The sequence below is a fragment of the Lycium ferocissimum genome, chromosome 1, assembly GCF_029784015.1.
Source record: "Lycium ferocissimum isolate CSIRO_LF1 chromosome 1, AGI_CSIRO_Lferr_CH_V1, whole genome shotgun sequence".
In the NCBI taxonomy this organism is placed as follows: Eukaryota; Viridiplantae; Streptophyta; class Magnoliopsida; order Solanales; family Solanaceae; genus Lycium; species Lycium ferocissimum.
This window is the reverse complement of record NC_081342.1, coordinates 34,444,357-34,453,611: the sequence shown is the minus strand read 5'-3', so window position 1 is coordinate 34,453,611 and position 9,255 is coordinate 34,444,357.

The window sequence follows — 9,255 nt, the reverse complement described above, 5'->3', positions numbered from 1 at the left end:
ACTCTACCGTGCTACATCAATACACAACCTAACCTAACACTAGCGGCATCACAATACACAACACAACCATCTGGTCCTTCGAAAAGTGTCAGGACTGGAGCTGAAGTTTGTTTGTTCTTCAATTTCTGGAAATCGCGTTCACAAGTATCGGTCCACTGAAATTTTACTGATTTCTGAGTTAGCTTCATCAATGGTGCAGAAATAGAAGAGAATCCTTCCACAAATCTGTCACACCCTAATACCCCTAGGGTGTGATGGGCACCCGACCCTTACTTGGGGCCGAGCGAACCCTCAGACTCTTACTGCACATAGAATCACGTTAAACTTTTTAAATCAGATAAGATAAATGCATCGTAATATTTTTCAGAAACATTCTTTCTCGTAGCTTCCAAACCGAACAAACCTATAATCATACAAAATTCAGTATGTAACACAGACCAACATATCGGCTGACGGAGCTGCATACAGATCGACAACCAATACCCACGACGCCGTTCGCAAAGTCTCTAACACGACCCGTAAATCATAACGGATTAAACTCGACTCGGCAAAGACTCGGAAAATGGAGCTTGCCATCTCCGCCGGAACATCTTCTATAATAACTTCAGCTCTGGGAGTACTGCGAGATGAAACGCAGCCCCGAAGATAGGGGGTCGAAGACTGAACATGTACCGAGTATGTAAGGTATACAAGACAAAGTACGAGTAACTATAACCGAAATAGACAAAGTTAAAAGATAAATACATTACACAAAATACCGTACGCTTATATTTTCAGACACAAATCGTACATACCTGTCTTATATATCAGAAGGAGTACAAAAGGTAAGTGAGTCAACCAGAGTACTAAAATGCTTATTTTACAATTACAGACCGCATGTCCGAAGAGAGGCGGTTACGAGTGCACCGGTGATGTCACACGTCGACGGAGTGTGGTAACGTACCGAATGCCGCATATTGGCATATATCGGACGAAGTTAACGGAATGTACGAAGGCTCGCAGGATGACATATATCGGACGAATCGTAATACGCTAATGCTCGATGACTTCTTATACCGGACGTAATACGTAACATACATAATATTCGACGAGGTCATATAAATGGACGAATACCGAGCGTACGTAATTCCGTAATGCTTATCTTCCCACATTACGTATTAGATTATGAATATCGTAATCATATAGAATTTGCACGTATACGAATCGCCCCTTTACGAAGGGACGCGGCGAACAGTAATCACCATATGCCACGAGAATATATCTTATATGCGTGTAACGTGTCCCCGCCCTCCGGAGGGACTCGGTGGATGTACTCATCAATGCATGTCAAAATCATAGATCACATACGCATATAACGTGTCCCGCCCTCTGGCGAGGGACTCGTGAATAGGGTCATGTATACCGAATCATATGTCATATATGCAAATAACGTGTCCCCGCCCTTTGTTAAGGGACTGGTGTAATATGGAATCATGCGTGTCGAATCATGTACCAAATGTACATAACGTGTCCCGCCCCTTCATCCGGGTCCTGGTGAATAATCATCATGTGCCATCCCGGGTCGCCATCCCCGTACCATCGCATCATAAATACATACAGATAACGTGTCCCGCCCGCAAGTACGCAGTGGACCCGGTGAATAATGCAGAGAAGTGCGCACGAGATCATGTCCGGCCCGGACTCGTGCTGAATCGAATCATACCGCAGTACGCACGAGAACATAACATGCCCCGGCCCCGGACCTGAAAGATACATTGAGCCGTGCACGAGCAGAGTCGTGAGAAACCATGTGCACATAAATCCAGACTCGATGAACACGTACACTTACCAACATTCGAAGGCTCAGAAATGAGTTTCGGGTTCTTCCGAGCTGGTATCAGAAAGTTATAAACGTTTGAAATACAGAAACCTCTTCGGACTTTTCAAGCGATCCGAAATCGTACATGAAGAACATTATGGCTTACAGAGAATGCTCATATCAAATACTCAGATCAGAAGACTCACGTCCGAATACTTATAATAGAATACTTATATCGGAATACTTATATCGGAATACTCGTGTCAAAATACTTATACCAAATGTTCATAACGTATTGATTATGTCGAAATTCTCATATCGGAAGGCTTATACTAGAATACTTATATCAAAATATTTATGTCAGAACATGTATATCAAAACATTTATTCTCAAATACTTATATCAGAACACTTGTATTAGAATATTTCCATCGGAATGCTTATATCAAAATATTCAAATCAGATCATTCTTACCGAAGCGTTTATGCCGAATAGCCGAAATCCGTAATACTCACATCCGAGTTACCAAGTACTTATAACAAACTCGAACATTAGCCAAAGGTTTTCATTATTTATCGTACGGAAATAAGGCAAATAGAACAATACACATAGTCTCGGGATTGTGGGCCCACCTCGGGTCAAATGAGGTGGCGTACCCAATTTACGTATTTTACACTTCATAATATCATTCGTGATAGTTTTAAGATAGTCGGGTCCCATTTGTTCAAGTTCTAGGTGTTTAGACAACTTTTCCAACCATTAGCAACATAATTGATTCAATTCTACTGAAAGAAAAAGGGGCAATTTCGGACGTGGATTCCGAAGAGTAGAGTTGTCCCCAAGGTCCAAATTCAAGCCTAGTATATCTAGGACATGCCAAGAGAAAGAAAGATTAAGCCTTACATACCTTTTCCGCTTCTTAAGCTTCTCCAAATTCGAATCCCGTTTTCTCCAAAATCTACAAATGGTCATGTTTACCAATTGTGAGTTGTGGCTTCCAAGAGTTCAACTTAAATTCATGTTTGTCTACCGAAATTTCGGCAACATTTCCCCTATATATTCACCAACCCCGAGAATTTAACTCGGCTAATTATCAACAACAACCAAACCCTCAACCATCCAAACAAGATTTAAGAATATTCCGAACAATTCACAAAGTATTCAAGACCATTCAAACAATATGCTATGAAACCCAAAACCTTCCAACTTAATGAATAAGACACATTTCTTTTCTTCCAAATTCACAAACTCTATCAACACTTACATATGCTAGCAACTTCATTTTCATGAATTCAAGAAATCATATTAATATCACATTATCGTCCGATTCAGCCCGCACAATTACAACTTCGACTTGCATCATTAAAACTTCATTTTACATCATATAATTCACAACGACGACAACCAAATGCTAAATAAAAATTAGTCATTCCTTGCCTTACCAAAACAGCCCATTTCCGGCCATAACAACAACATACACGGCTACAACTTCAACATCATCTCTTCATGCATTTCATTCATTTCTTCAACACATAATTCATAACAACAACAACCAACATACTAAATAACATTAATTCATTTTCCTACCACACATGGCACAACTCACGGCCACAACAACATCACACCACCCATATATTTTTCATGACTTCCATTCAATTCTACACACTACAACATGCACAAATCATCCATAAAACATGAAAATAAGATTGAACTATACCTTTTTCCACCTAGTGCTCCCTCGGCTAGAACTCTTTCCCGCAAAAACGAGCGCTTTGCTTGCTCTACCAACTACTCCACGTTAACGAGGGCCTTTCAATTAGTAGGAAAGCTCAAGCAAGAAATTTTCCATGATCAACTCACAATTGGTTCGGCCAGCCCCTCTCGCCGTTCTTTTTTTTTTTTTTTCTTTCTTCATATTTCTTGAAATCTCTAGATGACAAATAATGAGTTGGTCTTCCCTTCATGACTTAGCATATATATATATATATATATAAATTGGGTGCACATGCCATGCACATGCTCCATGTCTTTTTCTTCTTTTTCTTTTCTTTTTCCTCCAATTCTCTAGAATTTTCTTAATTCACAAAGATGAATTCCATGCTTAGTCATCTTTTAATCACATACATTTTGCATCCATGTGGGCCATAGCCCACTCCAACTTGGATGGCCACAAGACTTCTTCAACAAGTCATAAATAATAATTTCCAAATTCCAACTTTGCCCTTAATATTCCATGCCAATATTACTTACAAGTAACTTGCACCCTAAAACAAAGCCGGAAACTAGCCTCGTCCTTAACTTTCCGCCATTGTCTCGGGTCATTCCGACGTACAAAATGCGAGGTATAACATCCTTCCCCCCTTTGGAACATTCGTCCTCGAATGTTCGACTAGTCCTGCGGGGCCGCATAAGCACCTCGGGGGAGCTCCCTTTTTATAGCTACCGCCTACGGCTCATTCATCGATCCCTCAGTTCAATCATAGTCGTGTCCCATCTGTCTTTAGCATTATTTCGATAATTGGCTTAAATCCTTATTACATTTTTCCCATAATGTCTTCAAATATTACGACTGCATCGTCCTTGCTAACGTTTCACTCTTCTTATTTATAGCCTAAGCACCCATATCCAACATATCACAGTGTCAATTGTTTCTGTTTCACTTCCCCCCTTTAGGGGTATTCCTATACCATTATCCATTCATGCTTATCTCTTTTCCTGCACACGAAAAATCTTATACTACCTCTGTGTCGTTCAGAACACACTACCTTTACATAGTCCTTTTCTCATTTTCGTAACGTACTCTGTTCGTTCACATTTTATCCGTATCACCCCAGTCGTTTCCTAGCATTCATTCTGCCTTGTTTTTTCTTTCTATAACTTAGCCTTTCACAATCCTGCCGCTTATGGTACTCGTGCCCTCAGTTATATGTCATAACCTATTACTACACTGTTGTCTCACTTCCTTTTTATTATTTTCTTTCCGTTAACTCCTTCTCTTCGCCGACCTAATTCACACCGTCCTACGTGTCCTTTTAAGGTTTCTGGCCGCCCCACATACTCTAATCTCTCTTAGACTACTCCAATTTCCTATTCGCTCCTTACGTCTGAATTTGTAGGATTTTCAGAAAACTTCCCAGGGGGGTCACCCATCATGAAATTGCTCCCATCTGAGCACGCTTAACCCCGAAACTTTGGTGGGATTTGGTGCCTTAATGCTGATATAATCGCGACCACTTCCTCGTATGTCCTTTACTACATAACTGGAGCCGGTCAAACTTTTGCGCATTCCGAGGCATGTTCGCAACACGTCCTTTCTTATACAATTACTATTTTACCCTTGCACGTTCTTATTATTCGAAATCCGTACACCGCAAATGTCAACAATACCTTACAGGCATATGGCCACATATCACCTTCTAGCCATCCAACTTTCTCTGCTTCGCATAACAAACAAATATTTTCGTACTTGCCTTTGTAACCTTTCCATATCGTTACTTGCTTCCTTCCGTCGTATGTAAGGCTTACATATGGAATTTCTTATTTCATTCCCCTATGACTTGGCTCTATCGCACGATTTATGACGTTTAAAAAAAGGTCAATACCTAGATGCCCGTAGCCTCCTCGTTTATAAATGTGGCGCGCTTCACACCATAAACAAGACTCTCTGGACACGACTTTGCGTACAACCCCTAGTGACACCCTCGCTCTCCCCGATACCACTTTGTCACACCCTAATACCCCTAGGGTGTGATGGGCACCCGACCCTTACTTGGGGCCGAGCGAACCCTCAGACTCTTGCTGCACATAGAATCACGTTAAACTTTTTAAATCAGATAAGATAAATGCATCATAAAATTTTTCGTAAACATTCTTTCTCGTAGCTTCCAAACCGAACAAACCTATAATCATACAAAATTCAAGATGTAACATAGACCGACATATCGGCTGACGAAGCCACTTACAGACCGACAACCAATACCCACGACGCTCGTCAAGCAAAGTCTCTAACACGGATCCGTAAATCATAACGACAAACTCGACTCGGCGACACTCCGGAAAATGGAGCTTGCCATCTTCGCCGGAACATCTTCTATAATAACTTCAACTCATCCGGAGTACCGCGCGCGGCATGAAACGCGTACCGAAGATGGGGGTCGGTGACGGAATACGTACCGAGTATGTAAGGTATACAAGACAAAGTACGTAACTATAACCGAAATAGACAAAGCAAAAGATAAATACATTACACAAAATACCGTACGCTTATATTTTCGTACACAAATCGTACATACCTGTCTTATATATCAGAAGGAGTACAAAAGGTAAGTGAGTCAACCAGAGTACTAAAATGCTTATTTTACAATTACAGACCGCATGTCCGAAGAGGTGCAGAAGTTACAGAGTGCACCGGTGATGTCACACGTCAGACGGAGTGTAGAACGTACCGAATGCTCAGATATTGGCATATATCGGACGAAGTACGTAACGTACGTAAGGCTCGCAGGATTATATATATCTTATTGTAATACGTAATGCATCGCTCGTATGACTTCTTATATCTATAATACGTAACGTACATAATATTCGTATGAGGTCATATAAATGGACGGAATACCGAGCGTGCGTAATCTCCTAATGCTTATCTTCCGATTACGCATTAGATTATGAATATCGTAATCATATAGAATTTGCAAGATACGTAACCCGCCCCACGAAGGGACGCGGCGACCGTAATCACCATATGCCACGCAACATATCTTATACGCGTGTGTAACGTGTCCCGCCCTCCCGTGAGGGACTCGTGGATAGACTCATCAATGCATGTCAAAATCATAGATCACATATGCATATAACGTGTCCCGCCCCTCCGATGAGGGACCTTGAATAGGATCATGTATACCGAATCATATGTCATATATGCAAATAACGTGTCTCGGCCCTTTGTTAAGGGACCCTGCAAATATGGAATCATGCATGTTTTAATCATGTACCAAATGTACATAACGTGTCCCGCCCCCCATCGCGGTCTCGTGAATAATCATCATGTGCCATCCTGGTCGCCATCCCCGTACCATCGGGATCAAACACATACGTATAACGTGTCCCGCCCGCAAGTACGAGGGACTCGTGAATAACGCAGAAGTGCGCACGAGATCATGTCCCGGCCCGGACTCGTGAATCGAATCATACCATACGCACGCAGAACATAACATGCCCCGGCCCGAGACTCAAAGACATTGAGCGTGCACGAGCAGAGTCGTGAGAAACCATGTGCACATAAATCCGTACTCGATGAACACGTACACTTACCAACATTCGAAGGCTTTAAATGAGTTTCGGGTTCTTCCGAGCCGGTATCGTAAAGTTATAAACGTTTGAAATACGTAAACCTCTTCGGACTTTTCAGTTTTTATCCGAAATCGTACATGAAGAACATTAAGGCTTACAAGAGAATGCTCATATCAAATACTCGATCGTAAGACTCACGTCCAATACTTATAATAGAATACTTATATCTAATACTTATATCAGAATACTCGTGTCAAAATACTTATACCAAATGTTCATAACGTATTGATTATGTCGAAATTCTCATATCGGAAGGCTTATACCAGAATACTTATATCAAAATATTTATGTCAGAACATGTATATCAGAACATTTATTCTCAAATACTTATATCAGAACACTTTGTATTAGAATATTTCCATCGGAATGCTTATATCAAAATATTCAAATCGTATCATTCGTACCGAAGCGTTTATGCCGAATAGCCAACTTAATACTCACATCCGAGTTACCAAGTGCTTGTAACAAACTCGAACATTAGCCAAAGGTTTTCATTATTTATCGCATTTTAAATAAGGCAAATAGAACAATATACATAAAGTCTCGGATTGGGCCCACCCCGAGTCAAATGAGGTGGCGTACTAATTTACGTATTTTACACTTCATAATATCATTCGTGATAGTTTTAAGATAGTCGGGTCCCATTTGTTCAAGTTCTAGGTGTTTAGACAACTTTTCCAACCATTAGCAACATAATTGATTCAATTCTACCGAAAGAAAAAGGGCAATTTCGACGGATTCCGAAGAGTAGAGTTGTCCCCAAGGTCCAAATTCAAGCCTAGTATATCTAGGACATGCCAAGAGAAAGAAAGATTAAGCCTTATATACCTTTTTCCGCTTCTTAAGCTTCTCCAAATTCGAATCCCGTTTTCTCCAAAATCTACAAGTGGTCATGTTTACCAATTGTGAGTTGTAGCTTCCAAGAGTTCAACTTAAATTCATGTTTGTCTACCGAAATTTCGGCAACATTTCCCCTATACATTCACCAACCCCGAGAATTTAACTCGGCCAATTATCAACAACAACCAAACCCACAACCATCCAAACAAGATTTAAGAATATTCCGAACAATTCACAAAGTATTCAAGACCATTCAAACAATATGCTATGAAACCCAAAACCTTCCAACTTAATGAATACGACACATTTCTTTTCTTCCAAATTCACAAACTCTATCAACACTTACATATGCTAGCAACTTCATTTTCATGAATTCAAGAAATCATATTAATATCACATTATCGTCCGATTCAGCCCGCACAATTACAACTTCGACTTGCATCATTAAAACTTCATTTTACATCATATAATTCACAACGACGACAACCAAATGCTAAATAAAAAAATTAGTCATTCCTTGCCTTACCAAAACAGCCCATTTCCGCCATAACAACAACATACACGCTACAACTTCAACATCATCTCTTCATGCATTTCATTCATTTCTTCATCACATAATTCATAACAACAACAACCAACATACTAAATAACATTAATTCATTTTCCTACCACACATGGCACAACTCACGACCACAACAATATCACACCACCCATATATTTTTCATGACTTCCATTCAATTCTACACACTACAACATGCACAAATCATCCATAAAACATGAAAATAAGATTGAACTATACCTTTTTCCACCTAGTGCTCCCTCGGCTAGAACTCTTTCCCCGCAAAAACGAGCGCTTTGCTTGCTCTACCAACTACTCCACGTTAACGAGGGCCTTTCAATTAGTAGAAAGCTGAAGCAAGAAATTTTCCATGATCAACTCATAGGGTACATGTTCGGCCAGCCCCTCTAGCCGTTCTCTTTTTTTTTTTTTTTTTTCTTTCTTCATATTTCTTGAAATCTCTAGATGACAAATAATGAGTTGGTCTTCCCTTCATGACTTAGCATATATATATATATATATATAAATTGGGTGCACATGCCATGCACATGCTCCATGTCTTTTTTTCTTTTTCTTTTTTTTTTCCTCCAATTCTCTAGAATTTTCTTAATTCACAAAGATGAATTCCATGCTTGGTCATCTTTTAATCACATACATTTTGCATCCATGTGGGCCATAGCCCACTCCAACTTGATGGCCACAAGACTTCT